The sequence below is a fragment of the Hirundo rustica genome, chromosome 3, assembly GCF_015227805.2.
Source record: "Hirundo rustica isolate bHirRus1 chromosome 3, bHirRus1.pri.v3, whole genome shotgun sequence".
Classification (NCBI taxonomy): Eukaryota; Metazoa; Chordata; class Aves; order Passeriformes; family Hirundinidae; genus Hirundo; species Hirundo rustica.
In genome coordinates this window covers 102864377-102882892 of record NC_053452.1, presented here as the reverse complement: position 1 = coordinate 102882892, position 18516 = coordinate 102864377, and the positions used below count along the sequence as shown (strand labels likewise).

Below are 18516 nucleotides of genomic sequence, written 5' to 3'. Positions count from 1 at the left end.
TAAAACCAACCAAACAAAAACACCCTACAAACCAAACTTCTTTGCAAGTGTTAAAGGAAGATAGGGGGTTTGTTTTCTTCCATTTTGTTACTCAGACCAGTTCTCAACAATATTTCCAAGAAGGCAAAAAAGGAACGCTTTGAAACTAAGATCTCATTACATACACATTAGGGGGGGGGGACGAATTTTTGAATGTGCAGTGTCTAATTTATAGGTTTGAATAATCTCCATTTTTAGAAACTAACAGATTGTTTTACTGGTTAGTGCAAATGTTATTGAACCGCTTTCTTGATGAATTAATAGCACTATGATAGGACAGCTCGCTTTCTCAGCTTTCCCAATGTTTTCCTGAAAAAAGGCCCATTACATGGCAGGGGGCAAAGGACAGGCCTTGATAACACAGTTTAGACATTTCTTTGATGTCCACAGGCATCATCCTCGACAACTGACCACCAGAGACAAAAGAATACTCTTAGGCTGCTGGAAATCCCAGCCATTCTTCTCACCACCTTTTGATATCCCAAGGCTTCTATACCCTGACCTCTGCACTCCGACATCCTTATTTGAAGGATGGTCAGAAAAAATTGTTTCCAAATTTAGCCAATAAACTAAGAATTTATTTTGCTTTCCATAATTGATTTGTGTCCTAACGTACCAATGGGTACACCAAGATTTTACAAGGGAGTAGAAGGAAAAAAGTCAACAAGGAAAAAAACCAAAAAAACTCTGATTTTCTGGTTTTGAAATCAGTCCAAACACCTGCCTTCTAAAAGCCAACCACTCTGCCTAAAGTGCCTTGACGTTGTCACCATGATGCCTTGATTGTGCACATGTACCCACAGTATTTCCACCTAGTCAGTGTCATACAGATTTCTATTTCTAACATGCAGATATTGCTTGCTGACATAACTTCACTCAATAAAGATACACATTTTAAATGGTGTGCATGCTAAGGACTGAGATCAATTTCTATACATTCATGTTTTAAAAAGAAATGTGATTTTAACATTTTTTCCAAACTGTTTCGCTTTCTACACACCTGTGATTGATAATTGGATCAGTTTCCCCGTTTTCCAGAATATTTAGAGAATAATTTCCCACAAAACTCCCCCAAAGAGAGTTGTTATGATAACAAAGTTATCATGGGTGCTTTTTGAGCTTTCTGAGGGACTGAAATTGCACAAAATAGTCAAGCAGAAAAAATACACATCCAGCCTAACTGGAAGTCAGGCAAACACCAAGAGAAATCCCTTTCTCTCCTTTATTATTATGGGAGGTCCTGCTGAAAACCCACTCCAAATATACAAGTGAAATCACATATTTACAAGTAAAAACCCTTTACAAGACCAACCTACTGACGTTCCATACATATGCACAAATTTGGAGTTTAACCAAACTATGTCTCTATTCAGTCTCTCGTGCTTTGACAACAATTTTTATAACACACTGCTAAAATATTATCCTGCCATGAAGTTCTTTAGCTTGAAATGAGAACAAAGACTGGTCCAAAGTATGATGGATTTCACAGCATACAAGCTTCTAAACTATCTCTAGTTTAATGAACTATGCCCAAATGGTAAATTGTTTTGCACTGATTTTTTTAAACTGGCTTCAGTACTATTTTTTTCTACACTGATATTATGCCTCCTAATTTAAAAGTCAATGATGTAGCATTGTTAATGCAACAAATATAGGATAACAGGTAAATGTCAACATTAAAAAAATATAATATAAATTATATAATAAAAATACAATACAAACACTGGGATTTATACTGCTTATTTTAAAGCCAGTTCTAAATCACCTAATACTATCAACTCAGCTCAGCCAATGTTTATTTATTTTAATGTCTGCCAGAAAAGAGTGAAACTGAATTCACAGAAGGAGTGGTATGGGATTCAAACAAACAAGAATCTTGACATCTTTAAAAACTGTTCTGCTCTATATTCGTTTCCTACCATAAAAAAATAAGGCAGAAACCAGCAAAAAGAAGAAAAAAAAGAAAAGGAAAAAAAAAATAGCAAAGAGGGGAAAAAAGAGGTTTTTTAAAAAAAGTTTTAGAATACATAAAGTTTTCAGAAAAAATGCTGGTGATAGCCACATACAGACTGTTCAAATTGATCTTTCTGATTTTGGTAGTTTTGAATTAAACCAGAACCCAAGGATTTCTTCAGTTCAGTGACAGATCCTGATGATTTATGTTCAATCTCATTATTTTTAAAATAAATTGCATGTGTTTAAACAGAACAGGAGGCCTGATTCTGAATCAGTACAGAGTCCTCAGAGCAGCTCCAGCAAGAATGTAAAACAGATAAAGTTAAAACAGGGGGGGGAAACGTAATGAACCCCAAGTCTATAAGTACTTTCATTTAACTGAATCCTGACCATGGATAACACAAACTACCTGTGAACAGGTAACATATATACAAACCTAAGGTCATAACTATGTAACAAGAGGAAAATATTGAAAAATCAGTGACATAAATTAAATGCACACAAGCCATCAACAAATCTTCCAGCTCTGGCAGTGCCTACCAAAAGATTACAATCTATTTTATAGAGGCTCATTATTGCTCTGACGTTGGAAATTAATTGCCCTGCTGGTTTTACACATATTATTTTCCTTGTGAACAATCTCTGACCCTCTTCAGTAAAGAAAGTTAACGCTGTTTCAGTAATGGATTTTCACCAGCCTTATTCATTTCAAGCAGAATGGATCAGGAGCCATGCACAGGAGCAGCTTGGCTGGCACAGTCATCTCTCTGGAAGAAGTACAGTAAGGAGTTCTTAGGGGCAGGAACCATCTCAGCCAGCACAGTTGCAGACAGAAGAGGATATGTGAATAAAGCCTTAGTAAAACACGCTCACTTTTCATGTGTATGCATTTATATACAGCCCTGAGCACTGGCAAATTCTGTGGCTGCAGCTACGCTTAATTCTGATGTAGGCAGAAGATACAAGGAACAGATTATTCCTTTGCAGTCCTGCTGCTTGTCAGACTATTCTTTCTCCATTGCAACATGATCTTTAGGAATTTCCAGACTCTCACCACATAACCTAAAAAAAAAGAAACTGTGAAAGAAATTTCTAATTGGACATATCAAAAATTGTGCCTTAAAAGGAAAAGTTTATTTTATCCTGGGCCCACAGAAGCACACAATGGGAAAAAAACAAACCAAAACAAAACAACAACAAAACAACTCAGAAAGCTTTCCTGTAGATTAAGATCTCATTTGCAAAGTTTAAAGGGATCATTCCAACTGAGTAAGATTTAGCTTGAATTCAAGACAGCCTTTTTTCTTTAGGACGTAAACACAGTGCCAAAGAAACCAAATTGCATGCAAAAGCAATGAATACAGTGAAGCTAATTCAAAATGGGAATAGCACCGTTCATAAAGCACTGTTTTCTTGCTGCCATCCTATACACCATTACTTCACACCCAGACTGACCCGTCAGCATGACCTTACACCTCTACTGCTACAAGCATGTGGCCCAGGAAGAGATGCCAGGCCTTTATGTCCAGGCCTGGAGAACTGCCTGCATTCACACTGCAGGACCGTGTTCACATCACCTGATGCTGGGCCAAAGTATCTCTGGGCCTCAGCTCGCCTCCATGGCCCTGACATAACTATTTGTGTGTGGTCCTTCTCCCAGTCAGTTTAATTTCATTATTATGCAGGCTGTATTGAAGCTTTTATCAGAGCAGCATTTTTTGGCATGGAACTAAAAGCATGTGATAGATGAACAGGGATGTTTTATCACATTACACACAGAGAGACCTACTTCAATAGTATTAGAAAATCACATGGGATTAGGAGAATCATACATCCACTTTCCCAAGCGGGAACAGTTTTTGAAATAAATTCGTTCCAGAACAATGCTTAAGTTTTGCCTCGGAGGAAAATCATTGTGTTTCTTTTAAAGAGAACCCAAGAGAGAACACTATTCACACAGTGAACATCATCAATGGGATGAAACCTGGGAATGAACTCAAGCCGAGTCACCTGCCCCTGTTGCTGCACCCTTTTGCACACCAAACTGATACTGCCAATTGGATCCCTCATCTGCCTTTGCCTTCCCCTTGTGCATATGAAATGCTGGCTGCATAACAGAAATAAAAAAAAAAAAAATGTAATAAGCATCAGAACATATTGGGAAACTTCACCAGATAAAAGAAGACATACACACAAGGAAAGCCATACTAAAATCTGTAGAAAACTATCCACAATCACTGCCTGAGATGTACCGATGTTGGTATTTTAACAGAAAAATGTAACCTGACCTTTTGAGATTGTAGGGATCCTTTAAGGCACAGTAATAAGTAAATGCTAGAAATGCAGAGGGATAATGAAGCATTTGCCTTTTTGGGGTATTTTAAAGTCATTATCTAGATCTTTATCAGGGACATCTATTTTCTAACATATGCAGTGAGAAATTCAGGAGACTTGAGTCTTCTGAATGCTGGAGAATATTACAATTTTTTAAACTCTCTACTAATCAGCCAAACTGCAAATGAAGACATGTATCTACTTTGATACATACAGCACCTGGAATCATTAGCTTCCACATATTGGGAAGGCAGCCCACTAGATAGATTGAGCCTCCATACAAAAACATCCATATGTATAGTGATGTTATGGCATCATGACTCCGATGGATGGGAGCACAAAATTAATCAGATGAAGCAATTTTCTAAATCATACAAAACATATGTGAATTAAGCTATAGAAATATGCAGCGGCAGCATATCAGAAAAAAGGAATAATCAGTGGTGGAGCAAAGACAGATCCATTAAGGACAACTGGGTCCATTAAGCAAAGAAATTCACTAACACAGCTAGTATGAGTAAGACCAGTTTTTGCATCAGCAAACACAATATCTGCTTAATAATCCCAAGGAAAAGACAGTATTTCCCTTTTACTCTGTCACCAGAGTAAATGTGCTAAGCACATCTTCCCAGAAAACAGCAACGCTACCTGATTTTCTAGTTGTTCCTCCTATTTTTTCTCTGAACAGGAGCTTTCTTCCCTTCTGTATTAAACCTCCACATGTCACAGTTGAACTGGAAGATGTAGGATTGTCAGTGTACAGATTGCTTGTAGACCAGACCATTAAATTAACTGCTTGCCAAAATCTCCCATTTCTGCCTTCCCAACCCACTAAATGAAAATAAGATTATGATTAGGTTTGATCAAAGAGGAAGTAATGGCAGAAGAATTAAAGATATGTTGAGCATGAAGCTGGAAATGCAGTTTGCAAGAAAGAAGTGGTTTCGTGCAAAGTAACTGAAGGTCTCCTTCTTTGTTAAGGCCTCAAAGACAAAAGGTTTTTTGCCATGAGTGGCTATGATGGAGCAGCTGAAGAAGCGTGCATGCACTTAGGCAAGGGTAATTTACATAAGTTAAAACACGTCTGTCTAGTCCGTAAACTGTTGTTTATGCACAAATTATAAAAGAAACAGTGTACAGATCAAGTTGAGGCCACAAATATATCGGTATTAATGTTCATGAGTGGACTATTGTAGGCAAATACGAGATACTCTAAAAATTGAAGTTGTTATAGTTCTGTTCATTTCATGCCTTTCTTAATTTTCTTGCTGCATTAGGCATGGAGAAGAAGGTTGTCTCTAAGTTACAATACTGTGAAATTCACAGTTGACACTTCAAAGCTGCTCAAGACAGTCACACAACTTCTATTTCATACAGACCAAAAGCCACTGTTATTTTGAAGACAAACTTCTCATGAAGATTCTTCTAAGATGACATCTTTTTCAAAAGTGACAAGGTGAGGGCTCAAAGAGTTAGAGTACATGGAGTATCATCAGGCTGGCAGCCAGTCACCCATAGGGTTCAACAGGGCTCAATTTTAGGGCCAGTGTTATTTCATATTTTCATAAATTATCTGGATACAGGAGCAAGTTTGCTGAAAAACACAGGAGGAGCTGTGGACTCAACTGAGGATCAAGAGGTCTTACATAGAGAGACAACTGCAGAGATTAGAGAGCAGCACAATCACCAACCCAAAAAATTCAACAAGATCAAGTGCTGAATTCCCCATCTAGGATGGGGCAATCCTGGTTAAACATACAAACTGGGCTGGAGAGCAGCCCCATGGAAAGAGATCTGAGGGTTTGAATTAAGGGAAATGTGAATCTGATTGTGCTCTGGCAGCCCAAAGGTCCAGCCATGTCCTACGAGGCACAGCATCACCAACCATAGCAAGCCTGTCGAGGGCAGTGATTGTCCCTCTGTGCACTGCGTTACTGCAGCCCCACTTGCAATGCTGTGTCCAATTTTGGGTGCCTCAACTTAGGAAGGACATCAAACTATGAGAGTCTGTCTAGAGGAGGGTGACGAGAAGGTGTCAAAGGCAGGACTTTTGAAGAGTGGCTGAGGTCGCTTGGTTTGCTCAGCCTGGAGAACAGAAGACTTCGGGAGACCTCGGTAGTACTCAGGGTGGAGAGCAGAGGCAGAGGTGCCAATCTCATTTCTGGTGAGCAGTGACAGGTCAAGAGGGAATGGAACGAAGCTGAACCAGGGGAAGATGGCATCATGTTGGACATTAGGAAAAAATTTCTCACTGAGAGGATGGTTGGACACTGGCACAGGGTCACAGAACCAAGCCTGACAGAGTTCAAGGAGTCTCTGGATGATGCTCTTAGCCGTGTGGTTTAGTTTTAGGTTGTCCTGCTCTCGAGGAACTGGGAGATGGACCTGATGATCTGTATGGGTGCCTTTCAAACGGAGATATCCTATGATTCTATATTTTACTGTGTATCTTCTTTCCTGTTATGTTAATACAGTTTCTACAAATAATTGTTCATTTTTATCTACTGCATAATTATATAAATATGCCATCAACATAATTAGAGATTGCTTTTAGTATATGAAGTACTGCTGTGCTGTTTAACAAGAAAAAAGGTTATTTTCTTCATATAACACTCAATCAGTATTTATATTTTACAGCATTTTTCCTACAGTATACAATGTCTAAATGGCAATTTTCTTTTACTGTTTCTTCAGAGACACACCACTGGCAAAGTTACTTCTTAGACTTCTTTTATTCCTCACATAAGTATTTAGGCATGAAAGGCAACACATGGATAATGGCAAATGAAGGCAAATGGAAAACAAACCAATGATCATTGGAATCCTTAAGTGTAATTATAAAGGTACAGCTACAGATATCTATAAAATGAGCATTAGTGATACATTTGAATTTCCTTAGTAAATGATAATATTTCCTGCCACAGTCTGCCTAAAAGAAGTTTTAGTCAGATTTCCCAACTAACAGAATCATTAACCATAGTCTGCATGGGAAAAAACCAAAGAAATATTCAGCTGTTGTCCAGGAAGCAATGCTTTTCCTGTGCACATGTGGAATACACAAATGCAGGCATGTTTTTGTGAAAGTAGGCATGTTTTCATGTAGATTTGGTTGGTTGCAGTTCCACTAGCCTTTTATGCCGCTCATGTAGCTTTTATTCACATGAAATAAATCCCCGACTATGCCTGATCTCAACTGAGAGTAAGTAAATGCTTTATTTTATATGAAGGTGAAAAAAAGGAGTGAGAGATCACTTATCATTCACCTTGCAGGCTTTTTATTCATTAGAAAAACCACAATCAATAAGAACTAAAGGCAATTTTCCCCTAAAGATAACTATGCCCAGCATCACTAGAGGGTCTGGGAGTCTCACAGGCTTTGATTTATTACTAAGAATCACCTCTGAAAGCTTACACCTTTCTAATCCAAATTTTGCTTTACTTAACTCTGGTGTAAAATGCCCTCCTTTTATTTTATTATACAAAACTATACTGTTTTTCTCATGGTTACTTTTACAGTGTGCAAGATCCATAAGCTTCAAATGCAGAAAAATTGCAAATGTCTGAACTGTATAAAATGTGAAAAGTGGCTATCTGTTTTGGGGACAGGTGTAGTTTTATTAAAAGAGAAACTACAAAAGCCAGTAATTTCTTATACAGACTACATTTTTTTGGTTTAACAAGGAATAAGAGAATTCAAACCATTGTTTTTAACTTGCTATTCCACATTAGAAATCTCTCTCCTTAACTTTGTGTATATTATGAACAGTTTTATTGAATAACACAAAATCCCATCTGAGAGATTCGGAGCTGTTATATCCAAAGACAGACTACCCTAACAAGGTATTTAAATACAGACACAAAGAGACAATAGACTTGAGGCGTAAGTGAGAAGAAAACCCTATATTCCCAATACTAAAGAATACAGGCACTTTTAACAGAAAATAAAAACATTGTGCCTAAGAGATATTCACAGCACAAAGATGATCATGGCCTGAGTGAAATTCCATCCCTAAATCATTCCTTTCTGGGCTTGTGCTTATTACATCTTCTGCCAGGAGCTAATCTCACGTGACAGGCCTGATCCAAAGTCATTTGAAGTCTATGGAACATCTCTTCCTGACTTCAGGGAGCTTTGCATCCAGCCCTTATAAACTTCAAGAACAATACAATTCATAGAAAGCTGTGTTAAGAGAACAATAGCTAACTGTTGTTTAAGAAAAGAACATTAGCTTCAAATGAAATTTCCCTGCAATGGTAGATTTGTGTTAGGCTTCTTTTATTACTATTTCTTTATGCTTCTAACACAGCTAAAATGTTCCACAGCGAGAACATGCCATTTCTTTAACAATAGCTACAGAAAATCAAAACTGTAGTCAAAACCAAAAAGAAAAGTAAAATAAAAATGTAATTTTCTACATAGTGCATTTAGGTTTTCTAAGGAAATAAAAGATCACTTTTAGGGCCTCAATTCATTCAATATTTTCTTAAACAGCTGTACATTAAGGACAAAACAGAACAAGAGGTTTCAAAAATGTATCAGTTGTTCCCAAAGTCAACAAATCAAATTATAGGAAAAAAAGAAAACAAAAGAAAAGGGGAAAAAAAACCCCAAACACACACACACAAAAAATAAACAAAAACCCCCACCAAAACCCAAAGCCAAACTAGTTGTATACGCAAGGGGGTGGGCTGACAGGAAAGCAAGTTGTTTTGTTTTTCTTTTACTAAAAAAACCCTGATTGTTTACTAACTTCAGTAAATTTCAAATCTAGAGGTGACAATTACCACACCAGACATGGTGAGCAATGTCAGACTACTTATATTCAGAAAATAATAAAACAACTGAAATAAGAAATTAACATCATTGTAAAAACTAGTGGAAGAGAAGTCCCACTGCTGTGATGTGGCTTTTCTCTCATTTATAAGAAAAATGAGGTAATGTAGACCAGTGTGGACCCTGATGTTGATCTGATGTGCACTTGTACCAGTAAATTTACACTGACAAAAAAGCAAATCAAACCTAACTCTTACCACCTCCAAGTTCCCAATGCACCAGAATGGTGGTTCCAGTTTCCTCCCTCACACATCAGCTCACTTCAGCTATTTTAGTTACCTAATGTTGAGATGAAAACACATAAACATCCAATTAAGCACAAATATTCCAGAACGCCCACCTTCAGAGAATGACTCTATGTTTTATAGCAAAACCCCCCCCCCCAAAACATTAGGTCCTAAAGACTCTCACTCGTAAGACATACAAACCACTATTAATTTTCTCTGTAGGTGGTTCTACATGTTTAACAACACCAACACTATAACTTTTATTAATTAATAATTTCAGAATAATTTCAGAAGCAACTATGAAAATTCAGAAGCCAATGTAGCCCATACCTCAAAAAGTAAATGAGACAAAGCACAAGCAAAAAGCAAACATCAATTTTTACAATGTAGAGATGCTATGGTTTCTGTCTCCTTCATTTAAGCTCCCAGTATCCACAACTAAAAATAAACATTTCACTTTATAAATACATCTAACCAAATGGCTGATTTTTTAGTCTGAGTGGATGAAAACATAAAACTAGAAATTTCATTTCAGGCCAGTATAAAATTGTGGGGTTTTTTTTCCTAAATGAAATGAAACAGTGTTTCTCAGGTCAAACACCATACCTTGTTTTGGTATCACAAATATTTTCTTAAAGTAATTGTCAAACAGCCCATTTTGTTTGACTTTAAAACCCACATTATTTTGAGAATGTTGTCTTTTTTTTTCTTTTTGTTGCTATTAACTGCAGTTTTGATCTGAAACATTGTCCTAAAATGAAAAATTAAACTTCCAAGTAAAAAAAAAAAAGTCAAAACAATATGCAAACTGTAACTCTGGAGGGTTTTTGTTTGTTGTTTTGTTATTTTTTTTTTTCTGACATGCACGAAATAATGAATTTTTTTCATAGTTTTGTTCACTCCAAAACTGTATTTTGGATAAATAAACGATTTCTGTGCTTTGTTAAGTTCAGTTATGCTGCTACCCCATTCTCTCCTCCTCCTACACAGGCGGCTGGGACACAGCAGCTCAGGACTGCCGGCGGCGGTCCCGATCCCCGCGGACCTGCCCTGCTCCCTCTCGCTCCGGTCCTGTTGCTGCTGCGCCTAACGCTTCCCTAACCTTCGGGAGCGCTGCCTTCCACTTACCCCCCTGCCGTCTCGGAGCATTCCCAGGTGCTGATAATCTTTTCTCTCTATTGTTGCTGCTGCTTCCCCTTATTTTGGCAGAAGCTACAGCTCTGCAAGTTGCACGGCTCTTACCTCTTTGTTGCTGTGTCTGCGACCGCGCTGGGAGCAGGGAGTGATGGATATTAGGGAAGCATGAGCCTCCCCTCGCTGTTTAGCAGCGTGGTCTGCAAAGAAAGATAGAGATGCTACTCTCTCCTCCTCCTCCTCCCCCCTCGCTGTCCCAGCTTCCTTCTCCCTCCTCCTCGCTCCCTCCTTCCCATCCACGAGCTCCAGCTCTCTCTGTGCTCCCACACAATGCGCTACCTCTCAGCACCAGCTACCTAAGGTCAAGAATACAACCCCTCGCCCTTCCCCCGCCTTTTCCTCTCCGCCCAGGCATCCTCACCCCTGCTTCCCATGGAATATGGTATCTTCCCAACCAGACGTGCCTCAGTCGGCTCTGGGATCTAAAGTGCAAATTTCAGCAGCCCCGGGGAAAAAAAGAGTTATAAACCAGAAAAATGCACAAGAAGACCGAGGGTGAAAAGGGAAAGTGGAAGTCTTTTGGAGAAATTGGAAACTTCGGGGGGTTATCTGTGTGTTTTAAAAAAAAAAAAAAAAAAAAAAAAAAAAAAAATCAAGCCACAGTAGCCGAAGCCTGCCCCTTGGAGATTAGTTTAAGAGATCTATACAGATAAAGAAAAGTACCCTGGATTGCTAGTTATCTCCCAAATCCAGCTTACCTATTGTTTATGCTCTTTGTTTCTCAAGCTTTATTCTAAATAGCTTTTTTGTAAAGAAGCTTCCAAACTTTTCCCCTGCAAAGCCAGACTTAAATACCAGCAGACTCTGATGATGCAATGGAGAATGAAGGGGAAAAAGCAACCAGTCACATTTTTTTAACATTATCAGCTATGAAATAACCCCTTTAAGATCACAGAAAACACCAGCACAACTCCTTGAATCTCATTCAGCTAGAATGACAAATTTGTTCAAAGGGGGTTTTTTCACTTTGAGCAGTTATGGTGATTAGAAGCACTTTCAGGTGACCAGTACAGGGCTCCCAAAAGTCACACATGATTACAGCCAACCAGCAGGTTTTTCTTAAGGACCTAATTTTAGACACATGATAAAACAGTCCTTATAAAGTGTTTATGTTAGTTGTCAGAGATTGTGGAGAGAAGACTTCTATAAGATCTTGACTGCTTAAGGTTACACACCTTATTTAGGTGGACAGGCGTCTCCCTCTGGAGGCCTCGAGTCGCTTCTGGCTCTCACAAGTGATGTATGGTCACCAAACCATACCACTCCTAAGCTGTACTAAGTCAGAAGTTTTGTTTTAAGAACAGGTAAACTTCAAAAATAAAAAAAGGTTAAAACAAGGAGAGATAATGAGATTTATATCTATTCTGGTGCTAAAATATCTCTATAAAATCATCTAGATGCTTTTATAGAACACTCCAGAGATGTCACATTTGTCAGCACCATTTCTGAAGGGCAGAACTTTCTGGTCAGCAAAGGAAGCTTTAGAATTTGGAAGTAACATATCACCAGGACGACAGGTTTCTTACACAAAACACAAAGCTGCTGAACTACCAGTTATAAGACCTAGCTATATACCTTAAACCAACTTCATTAGTAGAAGAGTGGCTCACCAATGGCAGACTGATGAGGTGAACAGGCCTTAAGGAAGCTTGATACCTTGTAAAGCACAGAATACTGAAGTGACAGAAGACTATTCAGGATACACAAATATAGACAGTGACTTGTTGCAGGTGTATCTCATAGCAGTGGATTATTGAAAAGGCAGGTTCAATTAAGTACTAATAAATGAAAAACAACAGATGTGCAAGAACATATCTGCCTTGTGGCTCTAACAAGCCACAGTGGCACTCGGAGCCAAGATGCTGACAGTATGGGTACTCTACAGAGATTTGGAGATCCGTGGAAGAACAAAAGCAGCTGGCCAGAAGAGTCACTTCTCCAGAGGGCAGCAGAATGGTCAGGGAAATAAAGCTGAGTCTAGCTCTGTTCAGTCTCTCCAGTGCAGGAGCACCAGGGACAATGGACACGCCAGTGGCATGAAGTGCAGTCCTTTTCCCTTGCAGCAGACAACTCTCTCTTTGAACCAACATTTTTGCCACTGCTTCAGCCAACAGCAGCAGCCACAGAACCAGGCAACTCCAAACTTACTTTCTCCTTACTATCTGCTTTTGTCCAAATTCAGGGAAGTAACTTGGCTCAGAGAGAAAGGAGGGATGTTGCTCCCAAAGCCACACTTCACAATACCACTCTTTGATGCTTTTTTCCCTTCTCTGGCTGCAGCTGCCAACTACATGAATAATGATGGACTCCTACGCACATAGTAAAGAGGGGTTTGAGCACCATAGACAATTATCTCAAAACAGCTCAATGCTCACCAGTTGTCAAAAAGGCACACACAATGTTTTAGGAAAAGAAGAGAATAAAGAAGAAAATATCAGTTTGACATTGCATTAAGTCTACACTGTGGAGTCCTGTTTTGAGGAGGCTGAAATCTGATCTCCTCCCTTTTGACCTAAACCTAAGACTCCTCCCCTAAAATACCCGAGAAAACCCACAGCCCTGCCCCTGCTCGCTCTCTTCGTCTTCACCCCTGTTCCTTCTCACCCCCTCCCCGACCCGGGGGGAATAAATGGATTCTCGTGCTTATAACAAAGACTTGTCTCGTCTGTTTCCCTGCCGGTGGTTGTAACCTCCCTGGACACGATGGTCACTGTTGCCACGCGATGCAACATACGCTTTAGACTTCTTGTACCCTGACTGGATATCTGACCGTGGGATCATCGGCAGCCTCTTTGAAGGAACCACTGGCTGTGTCTAACCCAATCTCACAGTCAAGGACAAGTCAGCTATGCAGTGAGGTTACTTAAGGCTTTATCCAGTTGTGCCTTGGAAACTTCCAAAGATGAAGACTACACAACATTTCTGGACAATTTGATCCACAGATTTATTGTTCTCATATCAGGGAAAAAAAAAAATTCCTTTTGCCCCCCCCCCCCCCTTTTTTTTTTTTTTTTTTTTCCCCTTTCAGATTACAGTGTTGTTCCTTTCAAATGTCACATTTGAAAAGGCTACATCTGAACAAAAAAGCAATATACAAGAGTGACTAAAGATTTGAAATAACTTCCACAGAAAGCATATTACATAGGTTAGGAATCTTCAAACTGGAAAACTGGTAACTGAGCTGATAAATATCTATTGAGATATTAAGTTGAGAATAATATGGCAAAAGTACACTGAAAAGAAATTCTTCCAGTATCCCATAACACAGGAATTGCAGAGCACCAAATTATGACATATTTGAAACAAAATTACTTCCTTTTTTCTAATAAGTTAAAATTATAGAACTCACTGCTGTAGAATGTAAAAACTGATAATTTTTGCTTTCCTCTAATTATATAAATTATAATTTACAATTAATAATCTATTATTATTTATTAGAATTTGCCTTCTGATCAGAACCAACTCAAGGTGAAGAAAAGAAGGCTCAAGGAAACCTTATCACTCTCTACAACCGCCTGTAAGGAGGTTGTAACGAGGAGAGTGTTGGTCTCTTTTTCCAAGTAATAAGAGATAGGATGAGAGGAAACAGCCTCAAATGGCACCAGAAGAGGTTTAGATTGGATATTAGGGGAAAATTCTTCACCAAAAGGGTTGTCAAGCTTTGGAACAGACTGCCCAGGAAGTGGTTAAGTTGCCATTCCCAGAGGTATTTAGAAGATGTGACAATGTGGCACATATGGACATGGTTTAGTGGTGGACTTGGCAGTGCTGGATTGATGGTTGGACTTGATGATCTTAAAAGTCTTTTCCAACCTAAATGAACCTGTGATTCTAAAGTTCCTCAGTATTGTAGGCAAAACTCCATTTTGCCATTCCTCAATGGTAAAACAATGAGTAATGGTAAAACAATGGTTTTTAAAAATTACCATCCAGTGGTAATAACTACCTTCCATTTTGCTTGTGGTGGAAATGTGAGAGGAAGGGAAGAATAAGAAGAGAGGCAGAAAAGTCTGCTTAGTTTTAACCCTCTGAGGCTGGAGGTTATCTCATCTTGCTGGAGGCCTGGGACCTGTTCACAAGGAGTGCTACTCCCTGATGGTAAGAGATGGAAGCACTGGAGCTGGACTAGCAGAGCATGAAGGAATGCAGATGCCTCAAAAATGGAAAAAAAGTACCTGAGCTCTTCCAGTGTTTATTCCAGCATCTGATTACAGCTTGCCTCCCAGTGGCAAATTAGCCATTTCCCCAGAATCTCTTTCTCCTACACCTTCCCTCAGCACAAACAGGTGCCCCAAAATTTCTGATCCATTCCAAGTTCTCACTGCTATTAGAGAGTGAGAAACTGGAGGAAAGGATGGAAGTGGCCAACGTACTTCGGTGTTAGGCTTGAATGACTTTTATGCATCTTGACAATCCCACCATCAGTAAATGTGCTAAATCATAAATCTCAGTGCACACATAACAGCAAGCTACTCTAATTTCAAGTAGGTACTGTATAACACGTAAAATAAAATTATATAATAAAATAAATTTACAAAACCAAAAGAACAGAAAAACAAAAAACCAACCAACAAACAAACAAAACCACAAACAAACAAAACCCACACTAGCTTCAAGGATACTTTAAAACTCACCTTATGAGGACATACTTCAACTTTTCCACACATTTTAAGTTGCCAAAATTAGATACATCAGGGAATCTTTACCTCCTCTGCCACAGAAAAGATGCAAACAAAAAATATAATAATGACCTTTTGCAACAGCAGTCTTCTTCCGTTGATAAATTCCTTAGCATGGATGAAAACATCCAGCAGGCTCTGTAAAGACCTATGCCTAGAAATCCTCAGGCTCTGTCAGACAATGGCAGATGGCTTACTGCCAAATTTCCAAGCCTTCCTAAGAACACAATATTCACTGAACCTTTTCAGTAAGACACCAATGTTCATATACAGCAAATACTTGCTATTTACACAACCCTAATGTCACCTTAAGGGTCCTTCTTCCATCCACGTAATTTCTTTTCTGAAATACAGGTAGCAGGAGCTTCAGTTTGTATCATGAACTAAACCCTATGTCTCCAATGTGATACCACATCCATGACTTTTAGGTGTCATTCAAGACATGAGAAAAATGAATGCTGGTTAGCACTGTGCTGCTACGATCTGACTAACTCAATCTTCCTCACACTCACACAACAAAGTGAAAAAATAGGAGATCTGCCTTCTAAGATTAAAGGATGACTATTTGCCATGTATAGAGAAAGAATTTTTTTTCAGGCAAATTAATCTGAGCGCATCAAGAAAGATTTTACTATTGCCAGAAACAGATTTAAGTCATTACATTTTACAGCACAAAAACTTACACCTTTATGCCTAATGGTTATGTAGTGGTGAGGACCTTAGGGAGAGTCTGGAAGCTTCTACAGACTGACATACTAATATACAAAAATATGGATAACTCTACAGTCCCATGTAGTTCAAATAGATATTTACAGCTATTGCTGTCTTTCATGATTTTGTACTTCTGCACATTTGCAGGAATGTATTTCCTCTGACTCATCTTTTCAGCAATACATGTGCACCTAATGTAAGATCCAGTTACGAGATTATTGTCATGAAAGGAAAGATTGCATTTGATACAGATTTGTAGTTTTACAGAAAGCAGCCTTGGCTTTAACTGCAGAATGTTGTAACCACTATGTACATAAAGAAAAAAAATCATATAAGGATATAAAGGTACCTTTTAATGGATATATTTCCAATTTCAGAATCACATATATAGGCTAATAAATATTAATAGTATATTAGTGCAGCAAATGGTAAAAGAATAGAAAAATAATGTGATTAAAACAAACTTTGAATATTAAAATGGCAATATAAAACCCACCAAAATATATCCCATACAACACGAAATACAAGCTTTCACCATTTCAATGCTGCGGGAAGTTCACCAGTAAAAACATTTACGAAGCAGTCAAATTTCAGCTGCTCAAAATTGAAGTAAAACCTACATGCCTAAGTAGTGCAGGGTAAAATATTAAACTACACAAATAATTTAAGAAGCATTTTTAAGAAACTTATGTTTTGACTTTCACACAGTCATTTAAAAATGTTAGTGAATCCACTGTTCTGGCCGGTTTTGATGGCAAAAGATCAGATTTAGGAAATGAATTATTGCCCCCTGGTGGCACATTAAGAATCAATGTAACGAAAACTAAACCGATTTCAGATAAGCAAATGTTTTATTTGAAGAATCATGTTTTGTAAAATTAACGTCTTTTGTATAATTAAAGGGGTGTTGAAAGAATGCACCGTCATTTTAATATGCAACAAGAGAAGAGTAAATGGCATATAATTTACATTTTCATCTACAGGATGGTTCTACTAAAGAATGTATGATATTTAAGTATCAGCTTTGTAAAATATAAATAGCATAAAACTCTTTATTAGCAGAATGGCATAGCAAAAAACTCCTGATAGTCAAGTGAGTTACTTCAAAATCTAATTTTCATTTAAAAGAATAATATTTTTTAAATTTTCATATAAATATAGAAAACTCTTCCTGAATCTGAATCCGTGTGAGGCTCTTCGCTCCATGAGATATGTCAGCAGGCAAGGACAGAGAAGCACCAGAACAACAGGATTTGATCTTATGACTGACTACAACAACAGCATAGTTACATGCTGATGCAATGTTTTCTACATGGGTTAATACAAGAATTCATGTATCCTAATCCTCAAATTATGAGTTGTTAGCCTCCTCCTAATATCTGACCAGCCTACAACCACCAATTCCTATTGAATGATTTTAACTGTGCTTGGCACATTCCTTACATCACCTCAAACTAAAATGGCCCTAGACATCTACTCCAAACATCTTTGCTGTTCCAGGTGGGAAAAACCTGCTCTATCACAGTGGGTTTATACAATCTGTAATTGCAATGATAAAATACATCTTCCAGAATACAAAAAAGAGGGAGAAATAGTCATTCCTCATGGAACTACTTACATCACCACAGAGAAGTTAGCAAATAGGTTATGCTGCACACACAAAAATGACCATTTTTACATTTTGGTGTAATTATGTGTCCCTTCCATGATAGCAAGACCTGCACCTTCAGCAGTCTAGCTTTGCCTTGCAATACTGTCAACCAGCATTTGCATGATGTCTTTAAATGCACAACTCCAAATCTCCTGAAACAGACATCTCGCCTTTGAGGAGCTGTAATGTATTTTTCCCTCTTTTATTCTTGTTGATTCATTAGAGCATGAGAACAACTCACCTTAGTTCTACACTTTTCTACAAAGTGAATTATTAGCATGCCAGTACTTGACTGAAGATTGGTTGCTGTGGAGAAAACTGCATTCTCTATCAAGGCATCTGATATATCATTGGTGATACCAAAAGCTGCTCTAAAGGAATGTCTAACTGGAAGGGCTATGAAACACATAGTAAATGAAAATTAATTCAGTATTTTTTTTCAAGATGATAGAGTGTTAGTTGATGTGTTTGGTCTGACCACATTAGAATATGAACAAAGTTCTTCACGGCTTTGAATTCCTCATACCAGACTGGCAGTTTTACACATCTGATGAAATCAGGAAAGTGACTAGAAATTTCACCCCAAGTGTGGGTGGGAGAAGCAAAACAGTTCATAATTTTTTAGGCAGAAGAACTCCATGACAGAGTTACCTGCTGTAGAAGAGAGTTAATTGCCATAAAGAGCAACCAAGCAACAGATGGGCCGTCTAACAAGGAGCTGTGTTTTAAACAAATGTTTATGTCTGACAAACAGAAGTTATCAATGCAATTGGAAATTTTGAGACTACTGATGAGGTTGGCAAATGAGCAAGACGTCAGTGCTTGTAAAACATTATCAGAAGTATGGAGGAAAGGGCAGAAGCAATGGAACTGGGACTTGGGAAAGGGTGA

At 38.3% G+C, this 18516-nt stretch overlaps 1 protein-coding gene across 2 annotated transcripts in view; it reads right to left on the bottom strand.

Moving 5' to 3' along the window:
• The window catches only part of GREB1 (growth regulating estrogen receptor binding 1), an 89358-nt gene extending 78600 nt beyond the window's left edge, over positions 1–10758 (bottom strand). Inside the window, exons 1-2 of one of the 2 annotated variants that reach the window (XM_040060379.2) lie at positions 10633–10742; positions 9361–9442 (exon numbers count right to left, since the gene is read on the bottom strand). The gene's annotated coding sequence lies outside the window, so the exon portion shown is untranslated. Of the gene's footprint in view, positions 1–9360; positions 9443–10632 lie in introns of both variants that reach the window. The other variant, XM_040060382.2, reaches the window with a different exon arrangement.
• Between the last annotated feature and the right edge of the window lie 7758 nt (positions 10759–18516).